An 18,078-nucleotide genomic window follows, 5' to 3' on the forward strand; every position below is an offset into this window, starting at 1 on the left:
AGCTTTTGGTGGCCAGCAGTGGACAAAGCATAGGTTCCCACATCCGGCCACATGCTTCCTTTCATGCAGGGCTCTTGGCTGCTGATGGCCGGGCACACGAGAGACAGTGTCACTTCACAGCCCACCTCCATTCTTCTTAACGCTTATTCATTTTTGAGGGACAGAGATAGAGTCCGAGCGGGGGAGGGGCAGAGGGAGAGGAAGACAGAATCTGAAGCAAGTTCCAGGCTCCGAGCTGTTAGCAGAGCCTGACGCGGGGCTTGAACCCATGAACCATGAGATCCTGACCTGAGCCGAAGTCATATGCTTACCCGACTGAGCCACTCAGGTGCCCAAGCCCACCTCCATTCTGAACCCAGACATTTTATTCACCTCTTTAAATGCCCACCTTTTTCCTTAAAATTCATCGTGGATGACTTTGTATGGAGCAAGGAGAAGACTGACCTGAAGGGGTTCCCAGCTTCACTGTCTGATCACTGTTCTGCTGCTGAGACCAGAGGGGTTTGGAGGGGTGCTTCCTGTGAGAGAGCCCCAGCAACCACAGGAACTGGCTGGTTTTGCAAATGTGTTCTGACCTAACTGGGTTTACACTGCCCTGGGCCCTGGGAGTGGGGACCATGGGACATTCTGCACTGGCCCTGATTTCTCCATAGCCCGGTTCACACCAGCTTAGTTCTAAACTGTAGAGAGGGGTTGTGCCCACCAGGGACACACTGAGAAGAGCCCTCACCCTGGGGTCATTGAGCTAACTCAGGTGCAGGCTGGGGCAGGAGGGGTGGCCCGATGAGGCCTTTGCTCCTGCAGCTTCACGGGGCTCGGCCACAGCCGCAGGCCAGCGGACCCCTGTAGGCTGGCCTGTACCCACCACCCATCCCCTGTGTTGTTCTTAACATCAAGGTGATGACTTCAACAAGGGTTTTCCCTCTCTGTTACCCATGTTATTGGAGGCTCAATACTGAGTAATGACATATTTCAGAAGTAAACTATAATATTTGGAAAAATGAGTTTCTAGTTAAGATTTAATGAGAAAATGAAATAAATTAGTCTAGCCTCTCGAATAGTTCAGGCAATCAAGGTTAGCTTGAAGTTCGACCTGGCAAGCTAATGTATTATCTGATATCAGGAGGATTTTTCCTTGTTGAACCTTAAGACGCAAACCAAGATCCCCGTTTTAGACTTTAAGGAGTCTGCACCTGTGATGACACTGTTGGCATTCTTTTTAGCTCAAGAAGAGAGGCGAGGGCATGCTGGCATTCTGAAAGTGTCTTTGAAAACTCTAAGTCTTTGTCCATTTTCTATTCTCTGTACTGAGTGAGGGATTATAAATAGGACTGGTGATTTTGTTTTGTGGTCAGAGTTCACATTAAATAACGGAAAATGCAATATTTTAAACCTACCAAAAGCATAGAAAACAATATAATGTATACATATCATATAATATCTAATATATACATAACATGTAATATGTTACATACATATTAATATAATACATCTATATATCTATAATATACATTATATGTTATATACATATAATACATCTATAATATAATACATCTATAACATACCTACCAACAATCACCAAAACCAGGACGACAACTGAGTCAGACCCCGGGGATGCCCCAGGTAACCACTTTGCTTATGCTGGGGTGCTGACCCCCATGATGCCCTCGCAGGGTGTGTGCATGTGATCAGTACCTCGTGCTATTGCTCTGATGTTTTAGTTTTATTCTGTGCACGTGCTGCGTGTAACTTTTATCTCCCCGTCAACTGTGTTATTTGCTGTCCAGTATTTACTTTACCTTGTTTTTTAGTGCCTTCTGCCTAATTTTACCATTGCTTAAAATTTTTTTTTATGTTTTTAATTTTATTTTTGACAGAGAGAGAGACAGAGCGTGAGCAGGGGAGGGGCAGAGAGAGAGGAGACACAGAATCTGAAACAGGTTCCAGGCTCTGAGCTGTCAGCACAGAGCCCAATGCGGAACACGAACCCACGAGCTGTGAGATCGTGACCTGAGCCAAAGTCAGACGCTTAACCAACTGAGCCCCCCAGACGTCCCTACTGTTGCTTTAAATAGTCAAGTCTTTGCTAGGCTTCCTTATCTATCTATCTATCTATCTATGCTTACATTATTTCTTGATTCTCAGTTCTTTCTGGCTTCATAGTCTCCCCTGAAGCACATTCCTTGGGCATTTTTAATGAAGGTTTCCTGGTTGTGGATCCTGTTGGTTTGTTTTTCTGAGATGTCTCCTTCCCTTTCATTTTTGGGTGGAAGTTCAGCTTCAGCACAGTCTGAGTGGACGGTCATCTTCTCCAGGCCCTTGGAAGGCACCTGCTGTCTGTCCTGCTGCTCTTGTGCATGCAGGGGGCCGTCTGTTCTTGGTCTCTGGCATTTTCTGGCATCGGCACCATTGCCTGGCCGTGGCCTTCTCTCTGTATTTGGGGTGATCCTGCTCTCCGCATTGGAGAACTCCGCATTGCATCACCCGGGCTGTTAGCCATAGCATGTCCTCCTGCCAGGCCTGCCGTCAGACTGACCAGCTGTCCTCCCGAGTGGTTCCCTCTCCCTACCGCATCCGGTGCTGCGTCCCTGGTGCCCACACTCCTCACTGCAGAGCCTGCCTCTGAGCTCCTATGTAATATATCTTCCTGACTTTTATTTTTAGGTCGATTTTTTCCCAGATAAGGTCTGGCTACAGCATCTTGTTTCAGGTTTATATTTTTAATTTCCACTTTTTCAAAAACATTTCAAATGCACTCATGCCTGCTCACTTCATTATTTGAATCTTTGAGGATGTAGCCTCACTTTGGTACCTGCGGACTTGCACACACAGTGGCTCCTTCTTTGTGTAGTTTGTGCACTGGGGAGACAAGCTTGTCCTCGGACTTGGTCTGTGGGCACTTGAGGCCTGGGTGAAGCTGCTTCCTTCCAGAAGCACCTGTGTACTGGAGCCGGGCACCCCCACTGCGTCCAGTTCAGGACACTTTACGTGAATGTCCCAGCTTAGGGTTTCTGTACCAGGCAGAAGACACAAATGGGAAAACCCAGCTTTCGGGGGGACACACCTGTGGTGACAGATTTTAGATTTTCCTCCTGGAAAGCAAATGCGGGTAAGAAAATTTTCTTTGTCACCTCCGTGGTCTGATTTTTGGTCTAGCTCTCAACTCCAGCCGCCCACCACCATCTGCACTGGGAAGCCGTTCATCCCAGCTCTTCATGATGACCCAGCAGTTGCCCTGGGAACCAGCCGCCCCTGTTGCCTGGCACCTGTTCTCAGCTCTTTTATTGAGATTTTTTTTTTTTTTTTTTACTTTCTTGAAATCTCAGCTGTGCATTTTAAAGCAGCATTGTTATACCTTACTTAGTATTTTTGGGTGATTTGTAGTGGGAAGTTTTTACCCCCAATTTCTTATGTAAGATTTTTATTTCTTGCTGAACTTGTGGTATTACTGGTTAATTTAATTCATTCTGCTCAACCCATTACCGAGCACTTAATTGGAACCAGACACTGAGCAAGGTGCTTTGGGTACAGGATGAGTGAGAGAAGGGCCCCACCCATGAGGAACAGGACACAATGCATGAGCTGGACATTGAGATAGGTATGAATTAAAAAATTTTTATGTGTTCACTAAAAAAAAAGGAATAAGAGAAAAAAAGAGGAATATACACATTTCAATTTATGTTACTTTGCTTAAAGCTGGTTTAGGTTTTCCCCATCTTATGTTTTCAATCATTTAAGAAGGGTTAATTTGGTCATTTGCAAATTGCCTCTGCTAAGGCCTTTGCAAAGCAGAGCAGACCCCAGGGCGAGCTAGAGACCTCAGTGGAAGGCAGCACTGGGGAAGTCTCACAGAACAAAGCACAGAACAGCCATGTAGCAACAACTGAGAACCGTGATTACGTGCAGCGTGCAGTGCTTAGCAGACAGGAAACTTTCACACAGCCGACTTTTAAGAGAATGAGGCAAATCACAAGAAAATCAGGGGTGTCTGCAGGATGACAACTTTTGGGGTTTCTTCTGGGTGCACCCAAACTCCTGTAACACCCCCTATGTGGACAGAACTGAAGAATAAAAATTAATGTTTAGAACATGAACCCTGAAGGACTGTGTGGAGTTTTCCATCTTTGATGCAAGTTTAAATTTATTTTCACTAGAAGTGGCTAAAACCAGCTAAGTGGTTTCAAGAACCGCACAGAGGGTCTACACAGGTGCTTTTGTCCCCAGGTTCCAGGGTCTTCCCAGGTCCTACCTCCCAATCCAGCTTTCTTCCCTGGGGGTCCCAAGTTAGACCCTCTGCCTCAGCCCCTGAGAGACCGCACATCCCCATTTGGGGCCTTCTGAGTAAATGCTTGTTTCCGAGAGGCTCCATGATCCTCAGTCCATCTCGTCATGAATACTGACTTACATTCTGCATGATTCCCAGCTGCTCTTAGAGTGATGTCCAGACCCATTCTCACACCCAACTTTGACCCAGGGCCCTGGACTCCCCCTTGCCCACCAAGGGAGTTCAGCCAACAAGAAGGAAACCTTAAATATTAGAAAGAGCGTTCACAAGAGAACAGATGCAAAGGCTTTATCCTTTTACTCTGGATCCAGATAAGACAAATGAAGAGTCATATGAGCTCCCAAGTGTTTTGATAAGTTGGAATTCACTGTGTATAAAAAACAGGAACAAAAGGCACAGTTATATTGCCCAGCACATTGCAGAGAATCATTAAGTATTTGTGGGATGAATGAGTGACTGCACTGTCAGAGTGGAGAACATAGGTAAATAGAACAGACACAAATAATCAGATCTATAAAATCCTGTTTTTAAAGCTCATGGGACATGCTATGTATGATCGTAAAACTGAAAAGAGCAATGCAACTAATGAATATCCAACTTTGTTCTTAAATACACCTTTTTTGATTTTTTTGTTTGTTTATTTTTGAGAGAGAGAGAGAGAGAGAGAGAGGGCATGAGCAGGGAAGGGGCAGAGAGAGAGGGAAACAGAGGATCCGAAGCAGGATCTGCGCTGACAGCAGGGAGCCCGATGCAGGGTTCGAACTCACGAGCGGTAAGATCATGACCTGAGCTGAAGTGGGACGCTTAACCGACTGAACCACCCAGGCACCCCTTAAATACACTTTTAAAGAATAAAATTAGAACTAGAAAAACAGTAATTCATTTGAAAAATTTTGAATGGGAGCATTTCATAACAAATGTGTCAAAATTATAATCAGAGGCATAATTACGGCCTTAAATGTCATTGTTAATAAATAAGAAGATAAAGCATCAACGAAAGCCAGAAAAATAACAGAATGAGCCAAGTAAGACAAGAAGGAAGTAATGATAGAAACAAGTCAGAATCAGTAGGCTGGGGCTCCCCAGGAAACAAGCCCACGAGGACACAAGTTTTCGAGTGTTTATCTGACATAAGTATGAAAAGCCTAGAACAGCGAGGACTCTATAAATCGTTGACATAAGTAAGTTAGGAAATGGTCAGACTTACAACACCACAGAGTAGTTTTTTTCTGTATAGGCCAAGATGAGATATGTAGTTGCCAAGTATCTAAAGGGGAAAAATAATGAGAAACAAATATCTAAATTGTATTTTATACACACACTCACATGTTTTAATTAAAGTACTAAACTCTGTGCTAACAAAGTCAAGATTTTACGAAAATGGATAATACTCTGGAAGCGTAAAAATTATCAGAACAGATTTAAGGAAAACCTAAAAATATCAATAACCAATGAAGAAATTTTTAAAAAGTTGATGACATACAATCTGTAAAAGTGACACTGGACCCAGCGGCTTTAACAAGTGAGTCCTTCCATATTGTCTAAGCCAAATTATCCCTGGGATGCAAAAATTGTTCCAGAGCATAATAACAAAGGAAAAGCACAACATTTTATTTATGAAACTATCATAAGTCTGGTATCAAATCCAGACAATATACTAAAACAAACAATAAAAATAAACAAAACTTACAGACTAATTTCACTTATGTCCGCAGAGGGAAAAGTCTCCCATAACTGTGCTCTCCTTGGCTACGCCTCCCTGAGCGGCCCGCGCTCCGCTCCGTGTCTCAGCCTCACGCCCTGCCCTTTGTGGCACATCTACCTCCCCTCGGGATGGATGGACCTCTGTCCACCAGCCCTTGCTGGACTCCTAGCATCATTCCCTCCTTGTCCCTCTCCTCCTTCTCCAAAGTGTTGATGGGTCCCCATGTGGCTCCTGCTCTCCCCCCTCCACACACTCTCTCTGCAGGGTCTCAGCGGCTACATGCAGTGCTGACTCAGAAACCGGAACGTCTAGGCCTGACTTCTCTGGCACTTCCAGGCATTCTGTCCTCTGGCCTTCTAGAACTTTCTACCTATGCATTTCTAGGCGTCTCACATTCAGCATGCTTGAAAACTAATGCACGAACACACCCCTCTTCTGCAGCACTTGGCCTTAAATCTGGCCCTCCTGAGGCCCACCCCATTTCCCGACATCAGCACAGCAATTCAGGGTTGTCTCTGTGTGCGGTCTGTCACACACACTTTCAAGCAGTCAGCAAACCCTACCACGCAGGGGAGGGGCAGTCTGACTCTGAGCTTGCTTCCTTCCCATCCATGCAGCACACACCCTCTGTGTTCTGTCTACCCCGTGGCACTGGTCCTGTGGCCCACAGAGCAAGCTTCCACACCGGCCGTTTTCAAGCTTGGATGCAGGTGAGAACTTCCTGGCGCCCCCTTGCTGGTCTTGGTGGGGCCTAGGCTCCCAGGTGACTTTAGTGTGCATCTGGGTCTGAGAACCGTGATACCAATGGTTCTCCCAGTGTGACCCCCCAGACGAGCAGAGACAGCAGCACCCAGGAACTTGTTGAGATGCAAACTCTCTGACCCATCTGTCCCCACCTGCCCCAGAATCAGAACCCCGGAAGGTGTGGTCCTCCAGGTGAATTTGATGCAGCTCTGCTTCCGGAACCTCTGGTCTACACTGCAGATAGGGGTGAAATGTAAGTGTGACCTTCCCTGTCTCTGCTCCAAACCTTGCACAGAGGCTGCTTGTGAGCGAAGCTGTAACGAGGTCCCTACTGGCCCTCCTAAACCTTGCGCCTCCTACAAGGAGCTGGGAGCAAGTGCCAGCCACACGCTGTGTCCCTGCATTTCCATCTTTATTCTCCTACCCAGCCCTCAGCAGTTTTTATGAGGGGCCCCTCCTCTGGGAAGCCACCCTCCCTGGTCCTCTCCTGCCCTCACGAGGTCACGCTGCGGTGGCTGGAACTCCATGAGAACAGGCACAACTCCTGTCCCCTTCCCGACCCAGCCTGCAGTGGGCCCCTGGGAACCCGAGGTGCAAAGCCTTTATGGTTTTCAAATCTCTCGTTACCATGTCATCCGATCTTGAGACTGCGGGGAAACAGGCCGGGGTGACTGTCTCTGCCGAGCAGAAAGGGAACTGCAGCTCTAGGGCAGTGAGTAAGTGGCGTGGGAGGGGTGGGTTTGGTCGCCTGGTGCTGACCCCCAAGTCTTGGTCCTTCCGTGGGAAGTGGGAAGGACAGCACCATGCCCTTTTTCTCAAAGACTCGGTGAGTTAGCACTGGAGTGGGGAGCTTGGCCGTGGAACTGCCTGACCTCTGGGCCTTCCCTGAGGGTTTTCACAGGAGCATCTGGGGGTTACATTGGGCTGAACGCAGAGCTGATTAAGCACAGAGAACAGATAAGTGTGAAGTGACTAAATCAGAGTGGCTTCAGTGCCCACAGGAGACCAGAGCTGCCTGGGCCTCTGATGTGGCCGCCCTCTCCTTGCCTAGTGGACACGCGCTTCTTCCAGATCAAAGTTATGTCTCTCCAGGGCTTCACACATCTCTCAGATTCTGATTCTTGCACTTCTTTCAGATTTTCCCAAGACTAAGGAGGGGTCAGGGCCGTTTGGCCACAGCTCTGCTTCCTGAAGACCTCTGTCGATGGGCACCGATGGGAGAGAAATGTGCCTCCATTTCCGCATGCAGGTGAAGTGATACATTCTGGCTGTGCCGTCTGACTGTGGATTTAGCCACCACGGGTCAAGCAAGTGGGCGAACTGGCTTTGTTTTTCCCTCCAGTGAGTGGACAGAACGGATGTCCCGTTCTTAGCTGCCCTGAGGCAGCGCGAGAGCCGGGGCTCAGGGGACCTGAGGTCGGTGTGCCAGGATGATGATGGAGGCGAGGGAGCAGGGCCCTGGCTGGCCGTCCCTGAGCACCAGTGGCCGACGACAAGGAAGCATCTCCATCTGAAGAGATCCCAACTGAAGACCTCAACGTCCGATGCTTCAGAACCTGTGATTTCACTTTCACAAACACTCGCTTTCATGTTTGCTTTGGTCTTTTTAACATTGTCTTGTTTCCCCACAGACAGCTCCCGGGTGTGGACACAAGGGGCCTGGTGGGAAGAGCCTGGCCGGCGGAGGGAACCCAGAAATGACGTCGCAGTGTTCTCTGACACAGAAAAGGCTACAGATACTTTGGGCACTGAGTGCCACGGCACGGGGACGCCCTGCAGGCCGAGCGACCAGCGGCCATGTTTCACGCCCTCCTGCATGAGTGCCAGGATAATCCCAGGTCCCCTGCGGATGTAGAGCCATGTGTTATGATCACATATTTGGGGCTGATTTACTTGGAAAAGGTTTTCATCAGCAGCATCATCACAACATTGGGAAGTGAGACAAAACGGTCCAGGAATACTTTCCTGTCTCAATACTTCCGAGAAGCCAGAGGCTCTGGAGGAGCCTGTGGTGGGCAGTGGTGGTGACGGGACCCTCCGCTCTGAGTCACTTCTGAGTCGCGCAGGCAGGCTGTATGCTCAGCTTTCGGCTGGCGGTCCTGCCTGGGAGGCAGTGACGTCCCAGCAAGGGGCCGGGTTGGCCTTTCCCCGTCAGCCTGTCACCGGGGCTGCTCCCACAGCAGCTGTGGTGGACAAGGTGATTTCTATGTCTTCTTCTAATTTTCCACGAATGCACGTGTGCTGGTGCTACAAGGGCAGACAGGGCCCTTCTCAAAATGCAGAAGCCCAGCCAGTGTTTTGCAAACAGTGAGTCATCACGAGGGTGACCACCCACTCCGATTTGCCCCGGGGCCAGGCCTGGCTTGCATCTGGTATCCTGGAGTAATTATTAATAGCTCCTCCTTTCTCTTTCGAAGGGCCAGGTTTGGCTGACATATGATACAGTCACCCTATTTATAACCCGTTAGTAGGTTATGTGATCCATTTAGTGGGCAGTGACCAACGTTTGATGAACAGTAGCAGAGAAAGTGTGGTTTTGTGAATGTTTGTGCTGGGTTGCAGTGTGAAATGGATTTCCAACTGTGCGCTTTAATCAAAGGCATTGGAAGCCCCTTGGCTAGACCAGAGACTCGTGACTCAGCTGTCCCAGAAGCTTTCTGGTAAGAGCTGCACCCACCTCTCACCTTTCCCTTCAGCAAACTCAAGAGACGGACACTCAGCTGTGTTTTCTTCTGAACCCACTGATGCCTTCATCACACGCATCACTGTCCAGAAAGCAATGGTCTCCCAGAACCCTCTTAGTGAAGATTAACCTGCCCATCAGCAAGTACCCCTCTGCACCAGCGGCAGAAGAAACAGCTCTCAGAGAGCGTGTGTCTCAGGATGGGGCCCACACAGCTCCTGTCCTTAAGGTACACAAAGTCCTGTTGATAAACAAGACCAATACATGCCTGAAACATGAACGAGTCGCTGCTAACCTGCCTTTCTAACTGCGAATTCAGGCTGCATGGCCGAGGCTTGAGCAGGGGCAAGAAGTAGGTGGTGGGAGGCGGGGCCTTGGGTGGGGAAAGACTATGGTGCAGGTCCAGGCTGGAGGGAAGGGCAAGCTGGGGGGACGCTGGGCAGGAGGAGCAGGGATGTCCGGGCCCCAAGCGACAGCACTGGTGACACTCACTCTGCTTCTCCCTGACTCCAGGACTCGCACATTCCATTCCCCCCAGGTGGCCGCAGGCAGGGGGTGAGGGCGGTGCTTGCTTCACTCTGCAGGACACCCTGGATATGCCAGCAGGTCCAGGGGCTTTCGCCTTGGGGTGGCTTCTGGGCATGAAACCATCTATTTTCAGGGGGAGTGTGGTCCAAGGTTCCATTTATTTCCTGACTGAAAGGCAGAACACCAAAGCCCCTGCCCGAGACTTACACCTTGTCTCAAGATGCAGGACGAAGCCCAGGATCGCGTGTTGTAAAATGTACCAAGTTGAAGTTTTCTTCCCGCTGGTTATCGGCAAAATATCGTGTAAGACCCGCCTATTCTACTACAAGCCATTCTGCTTGGGAGGCTGAACAATATTCAGACAGTGCTGCAGCTTCTATAATCCAAAACGTAGCCCAAAGTTCATTCACTTCTCCCAGCAACTTTGGGAAGGAAGTGGACTGAGTGTTATCGCCATGTTCCCATTACACTAATGAGGAACCCGAACCCCAGGAGGGGAGAAGCCAGTTTAAGGACACAGGGCCCTCAAGCTGCAGAGGTGAGACCGGAGCCCGAGCCCCACGGCATCATCCGTCTGGGAGAGACCAGTTACCCTTCTGTCCCGATTTTTTTTCTTCAAGAGGAATTAGCTGCTTGAAGGAGCTTGGATGTTGCCACCTCACCCTGATAATGGTAAAAGTCTGAACGACGTGACAAATCAACCACTCGTCATGGATCTGCCAGGGGGGAGGACACAGGACGAAGTGCTGCCCCAGGACTAGACAGACAGACGGTCACAGGGAGTCACTGCCAGGAACAGTCACGAGACTTATGACCCACCGGTTCAGCTGCGGTAATCCAGCGGGCCTGGTGCAGCAGGAGGTCAGGCAAATGTGTCTGTGGAACAAAAGGGAGCTGGGACAGAGACCCACATAAGCGGGCACTGAAATGTGACAAAGGAGCAGAGTTGAGTGGAGGAAGGACAGTCTCTTTGCCGCATGCCACGGGAATGGCTGGACGTCTGCACGCAAAACAGGAACAGACACTCAGATCTCACACCTGCTCAAAAATTAACGCGCATAGATCACAGATTGAAATGTGAAATGTAAAACTGGGCAAGTCCTGGAAGATGTCTGAAAGAATGGAGATGCCCGGGTGTGGTGATCCTTCGGAGCCACAGCACCACAGGCATGGTCTGCGGGAGAAAGAGTTGGTACCCTGGGCTTCATTAAAGCTAAACTCCTGCTCTACAAAAGCCCACGTCCGAGAGCAAGAAGGCAGGCACAGGCTGACAAAGGACTGTCACTCCAAACAAAGAACTCCCAAAACTCAACAGGGAGAAAATAAACAACCCCATTTAAACAAAACGGGCCAAACACCTTGACAGACAGCTCACCCAAGGACATGTCTAGACGGCAAGTAAGCTCACAGAGAGACGCTCCACACAAGGGCACCGCCCACGGTCCCCGTGGAGCTGAGACCCACACCCACGGTGCACGGGGTGGCAGGCACTTTCTCCGGCTCAGGCTTACGTCCCATAAACACACGACACCGCAGGCTCGTTCCCTTCTGCTCTGCTTCCCCCCCACCCCGCCCAATCAGAAAGTGACCGCAGTGCTGTGTGTCCTGGCTTGTCTGGGAATTAAATGAGATAGTCCATGTAGAGCTTAGTAACTGCTCTTAGTAAGCGATTTATGTTATGTGGTTTGATTTTATAATGAGAACCATTTTTATAATGAAAGAGATGTTAAAAGTTATTAATGCAATGACGCAAGTCTTTGTTCAGTTGAAGAAATAGTTCTCAAACTTCCTTTGTGCATGTGCTGTGTTCACAGAAAAGGTCAGAACACGCTGGAGAGTGGTCTCCTCTTCCCCATCCAGCCCCGACTGGCATTGCTGTGGAAGGGAGGGGCAAGGCAGGGGCCCCAAGCCAGAGAATCCCTGTGGGAGATTCTGGGTGGTCAGAGGCACAACTGGAGGCCGAACAGAGGGAGTGGGAGAGCCCTGAGCTGTGACTTGGGACCTTCTCCAGTCCTTGATGTCCCACTTTCAGAGTCGAGGAGAGGTGGGCACTGATCTTGTCTGCAGACATCAGAGACATCTGGGCAGCAGGGACAGGTCCTCACTCCAGCAAGGAGTTGGGCTCCGAGGTCAGAGGGCATACGAGGGCACACGAGAGCTCAGTGCTGATGACCCAGGAGACGTGTGTGTGACCAGCAGGTGTCTGTCCTGGCATCTCATGCCTTCCTCTCCTCTGTGAGGTCACCGGCTCTTCTGAGGAAGGAGCAGACATCTGGAAAATGCCTCTGGAGAGCTCAAATGCCTCATGGAGGAGCGGGTGAAGTCAAAGATTGTCCGATGACTCCTACTCCGAAATAAAGGCTGATCTTCCAGAGAAACTCTGCACTGTTATTTAGCTTGGGGCCTGCGGCGATATTGGAAATGTAATTTTGCGGCTTCTTCACGCATGGCTGTGTGTTGAAATTTTAAAGAGGAGAGGCTCGGTGGGGAGGTGGTCGTGTCCCAAGGGGCTGCCACACCACTCAGCATGCAATTCCGCCCTTTACTTTAAGTAACTGCATGGAACATTCCTATGTTGGTGTGGAGGGCTGAGAGGAAAAAACGATTTTCTTTTAAATCCAAATAGGACATTTCTGAGGCAAACAGCCATAGATATTTTGGGGGCATTTTATCCCACTGAGACCTGAAAGTCACTATGAGAAACATCAGACAAATCCCAACAGACAGGCATTTACAACATCATAGGCCTATATGAAAGAGAAAGACTGAGGAATGTTCCAGATTGAAAAACACTGAAGAGTCATGATAGCCCAGTGCAACACATGACCTTGTACTGGGCACTGACTGAAATGGTGCCTTGATGGCAGATAAGATAACATTGAATTTCCTAAATTGGAGAACAGTGTTGAGGTTCTATCAGAGAACATCCTCACTTTAAAAAACCTGCCCTCACGTTTTAAGTGGTAAAAGGCGTGTGTGTGCAACCCGCTATGTGCGGCAACGGGCATGCACCCACAGCTCGCCGGGACACAGCAGAGCAGATGTGGCAAGACGCTGCCTGGAGAATCGGGCTGGCGACGTGTGGGTTCCCTGCACCATTTGAACATGTAAACTACTTCCAGGTCATACCACAGGCTCGACAGAGACAACGGGACCGTCAGGCATCCTCATTGTCCCGACAAAGTCCAGGGTTAAAAAGCAAATGTAACTGAGAAATGATCTGACAAACTTGGCATAAATGTAAGTGTTTTATTTTGTTTTTGGACTAAAATTAGATTTATTTGAATACAAAAGTAATATATGTTTACTTCTGAGAAAGTAGAAAATGGAACAAAGACTTTTGAAAGGAAGAACACGGCTATTACAACGACTCCCCGCTGCCAGGAGTTTCTGTCCTTTGTCAGCTGGGCCTCTGGCTCCCCGAGTGTCCAGCCACAACCTCCTCCAAGTACATCCAAGTGACTGACCATCAGTAGGTGAACTTTGGCAAAACTTCGTCTTTCTTTTGCTGGCTCTTTAACGGAGCTCTGTAGTAAGCAGTAAAGCAAACACTACTGGTTTCCATCCTTTCTTCAGTTATTCCACTTGGTCCTGACATGTGTACATCAAATGAAGAAACTAGTCGGACCGTCCAGTGAGTAATCTGGCTGCTCCCCAACCAGCCAGAGGACCAGGGCCTTCCCTCCTGTCCCCACCTAAGGGCCCGGCAGGGGCAGCCAGCACCCCAGGCTTGCAGACTCCCAGATGCCTGAGCCCCAAATGCCTGTCCCCCCAGGTAGGCTGCTCACAGACAAGCCCAGTGAAAAGGGAGCATCAGGGAGGTCAGACCCTTCCCAGGAGCACCGTTCCGGGCCGAGACCAGCCTGGTGCCGCCCACCCTTCTACCAGCGCTTCAGCCCAGCTCCGTGGACACCCCCTATCCCCGCCACTGTTCTACGAGAAACAGAGGCCTCCGCTCATCAGGGCAGGGCCCTGGGCTCGTGACCGAGCCTTCCCAACCCTGTGAGACTCCCTGGGTCTCCTTCCCAATGACAGGTGTTCTTTATATCCCTTCTTAACTTCTCATCCTGTTTCTCCTTTGGCCTGGGAAAGACTCATTTCTTTATTGGTCAAGCACTACACATTATTGTTACAGGTTCAGTTAGAACTAGAATAAAGATAGCTAATAACTGTGTCTGTCCCATGAATCTTGGTCAGATTTCTGCCCGGACCTGAGCAGCGGTCTCACGCGAGCTCAGGCTCCTCCCTGTGGGCAGCGGGGTGTTGTGTGCTCTGGTTATGGCATTCTGACCCAGTCCTCCTGCCCCGCGGCCCCTCTGGGTCCTGTCTGAATCTCTGAGCCCGGGCTTCCCAGTGCCGGCCTCGCTGTCCAGGATCCCAGTGTCACCCACTGCTGATGAGCGGTCCACCTCAGCTGGACTCACAGTGGGAAGCTCCCTCCTGCCATCTGATGTGAACCGAGGCAGACACAGCCCTTGGAGCTTGTTCAGAAGCTGAATTAAACGGCCAACTGTAAGGGAAGCAAACACCGGGTGTAGGTGGCCCAGATCTTGGTCAGGTGGCATCCTCAAGTCTGCCACCTGTGCACACTTTGCCATGTTGGCTCCAGCTCTGGCTCCCTGTCCAGTGGACAGCTGCTCAGCACACCCCCGAGAGACTCCTCCCAAGCCGTGGGCTAGCAGCGTGCTCCTACAGGTCCTTCTGAGGACCAAGCGAAAGGCCCAAGTGCAGCTGACCTGGGGGCACCACAGACACCCGAGTGGCCGTGACCCTTGTTGTTGGGTGGGAACCCTCAGGGAGGCCACACTGGCGGTTAGGCAGAAAGAGTTACTGGTGTGTCTGAAAGCTGAGAGGAGAGTGCAACAATATTTTTAGGAATATGGCATAATATGGAAGAAATGTGTCCACTTGATGCATGGGGAGGCTGAGATGCCAGACAGTTCTCTTGGCTAAATTTAGCTGAAGTGCTCTTTATTGAAGAACTATGTAGCAAATATATAACACAGGAGACACATGGAGCACACTGCTTTGGGTGTCCACTGCTCAAAGGACGCCAGTGTGTTGCTAGGGCTGCTGTCTTTTGGCGGGATGGCCTGCACAGCTGGAGGGCAGAATCCTGCGTGGTGACTAAAGGCCCGGGTCAGCTGCAGCCCTGGGTCCTTCAAGATTCATCAGGAAGACTCCTGATACTCAGGGAAAGGAGGTACCCTGGCCCCACAGAGACTTGTGGGTGCTAATTTCTAGGTGTTTCTATGTTTCACCAGCTCTCAGCAGTCCTGGGAGATCGGAGAGGTACAGACAATGGGCAGCAGGAAGACACTAAGTCAGGGAGCCTGGCTGAAGGAGTGTCCCCACCTGGGGCCTCAAGACAGCTTTCACCACAGGAAAAAAGCCAAGAGATTGGGATCTGGACAATGTGCTGTGGCAGGGAGCTGCCCTGGTCAGGAGAGCCCCAGGGCGGGGGATGGCCTGGAGGGTTGGATGACCAGACACATGACTCCAGGTGCAATGACGCTTACTGGAAGTCCCGCCTGAGGCTGAGAACGTGATGCCAGGACAGGAGACCCTCAGCTCCCATGGGTGCGGAACCCATGTGCCCCATAAAAGGGTGGGGGCAGCTGAGAGGGTCTTGTGGTCTATACCTGACCCACCTTTCCCTATAACATTCCACGGGCTGGGGCATGGGAAAGGACACAGGGCAGCTGCTGGTGTGACCCCTGTGGGTCCCTGGGGGTGCTCCTTAAATCCCGTAATGTGATGAAGCCCTTTATGCAAAGACCCAAAGATAAATGGCCCAAGAGGAAAATGCTCCTACGCCAAGGCACACACCGGAAGGTGGTTTTGGTGGGAGGGGGACATAGACTAGGAAGACTGCCATATGGAAACCAGGGACCCGGTGACAGAGGGAGTCTGAGCCAAGCCTGGCCAGCTTCATGATTTCACTGTGAAGACCAGAAAACCAAGGCTCAGACCATTGCCAAACCCCCTTGCGACTCATGGGCCCCCTTGGTCCAAAGTGAGAAGCAGCTTCAGCAGCATCGTTCCTGCCATTGTCTGAGAGGGTCTTTGACACTTTTTTCTTCCATGTCTTCGGACCCTCTGGGGTCTTTGGACACTCTCTTTCTCCATGGGACTCCCCCTTCCCGACTTCATTTTATTTGGTGATTCCTTTGCCATTGCAGACAAGCTTGTGGCTTTGGTGGAGGCTAACTTTCTTCTTGAACTTAATTAATTTTGAAGTCAACAAAGATTGCACACACAACACCCAGAGCAGAGCTGCCGTGTGAGAGCAGGAAATCCAATCAGAATCATAAAACCGGGAGGAGACTGAGCCACTGATGAGCCGAGGAGTGACATCAGAAGTGGAGTTCATTAGGCTCACGGCAAGGCTGTCCCCCGGCCCCCCAGTGTCCGGGGAGGCCCAGCTGGGCTCTGACCCACCAGGCCCTCTGTGCTGCTGCCCCGCCACATGCTTTCCATCTTTGACAGGATTCCTTAAACAAGCAAATATTCAAGGTATTTGAACAGCGGAAACTGCAATCAGGGAGAAAAATTACTCACTGTGGTTTTGTGCCATCATTTTCTTCTCTTGTACACGTTAAAATATTTTGACTTTCTAATCCATTAGTAGGGAATATGCGTTCATGATATTTGTAGAATCTCCAAAATGTTTAATTAAGAAGAAAAATAGCTTTTCAAACTGGATGGAAAAGCATCAGAAAAGTAGGGATGCTCTGTGCTTCATGCAGGCAGGATTCAGTTCCAGGCTTTTCCAAGGACCAAGCGGACCCAGAAGAGTTTTCCATCAGTTTCCCTGGGAAGTGTGACCCGAGGGAAATGTAGAGAAGGAGGAGCTGCCGGCTTTGAGTTGGGAAGTTGCTAGTATTGCCTCAGATGTCAGTTAGTTCCCAGCTCCTGCTCACCCGCGACTCCAGTACAACCAGGTTGGGTTCATGGTAACTGAGGACAGACTCAGAAACTTGTGGTTCCCAAGAAATGCTTGTTTGTTGAATGGATGAATGAGGACGGGCCCATCCTCTTACAGGGACCTACAGCTGGCTCTGAATAAATGCTGCTCGGGATGTCTTGGGATATTCTGCTTCCACCCCACACAGGAGTCTGGGACGCCTGCACGCAGTGGAACGAGAGGTGTGGGTGGTCGAACTTGGGTGTCAGAGCCCCCACCCCCCTGGCCACAGAGATCCAAGACTTTCCTGGTCTTTGGGACCTGTTGTCTCGCCCCTGAAATGGTCTGACAGCCGTCCACCAGGGTCACCTTGGAGGCAGGTGACACGTGACAATGCTCCTGGAGCCCTGCTCATCGTGAAGTGGGGCAGTCTCCGTTCCTGGTCAGAATTCAGGGTCTGTAGAACAGGCCCTGTGAACTCTTCTTGCTACAGAAACCATCCTGACACTGGGGGTAAATTCTGTACCAGTTCAAGTTTTATTCTTAGAAAGCCAACAAGACTGTCTCCCGGGTTGGTCATATTAAATAGCTAAACAGCAGTTGGAGACTAGTCTGGAACCGGAAATCCACACGTATCTGCCTTTGAAAACGTGTTCTCAATTTAGATCCAACATGAACAGGTCAGCGACTTAGGACTATGCTCTATCAGCCGCCAGGAACATGGCACCAGTCCCCCCATCTTCCAGCTGGGGCAGCTTAAGCCAAATGGCTGCCACAGCTGTCGGCCACCATGTTCAGGGCTTTCTAGCACCTCACGTTTCCTGCCCCACAGGGAACTCATGAGAGGCCGACATCTCACTGGGACTTCTTGCAAAATCCAGTAAATATAAAAAGAACGATATGAAATACGTCCAAGGCTGAGCATCACTCTGGCGTGTAGCACAGCCCCCCACAATGTGCAAAGTCCGAGGTGATTAGACCCCAGGATGCGCACGACGGCTCTTACCTGGAGGCAGAGGACAGATGGGAAGCAGGCGAGAAGGAAGAACTGACAGGGTGTTCCGTGGCTTTAAATTCTGAATATGTGGGGCGCCTGGGTGGCTCAGGTAGTTGAGCATCTGACTTGATTTTGGCTCAGGTCATGATCTCACGGTTTGTGGGTTAGAGCCCCACATAGAGCTCTGTGCTGACAGCGTGGAGCCTGTTTGGGATTCCTTGTCTCTCTG

The 18,078-nt window shown here is 50.1% G+C and overlaps 1 protein-coding gene across 1 annotated transcript in view; it reads right to left on the bottom strand.

The window, feature by feature from the left end:
• Positions 1-18,078, bottom strand: part of VIPR2 (vasoactive intestinal peptide receptor 2) — a 70,028-nt gene that overhangs the window by 19,950 nt on the left and 32,000 nt on the right. The gene's annotated exons all lie outside the window — the stretch shown is intronic.

This window comes from Panthera tigris, chromosome A2, assembly GCF_018350195.1.
Source record: "Panthera tigris isolate Pti1 chromosome A2, P.tigris_Pti1_mat1.1, whole genome shotgun sequence".
NCBI classification, from domain to species: domain Eukaryota; kingdom Metazoa; phylum Chordata; class Mammalia; order Carnivora; family Felidae; genus Panthera; species Panthera tigris.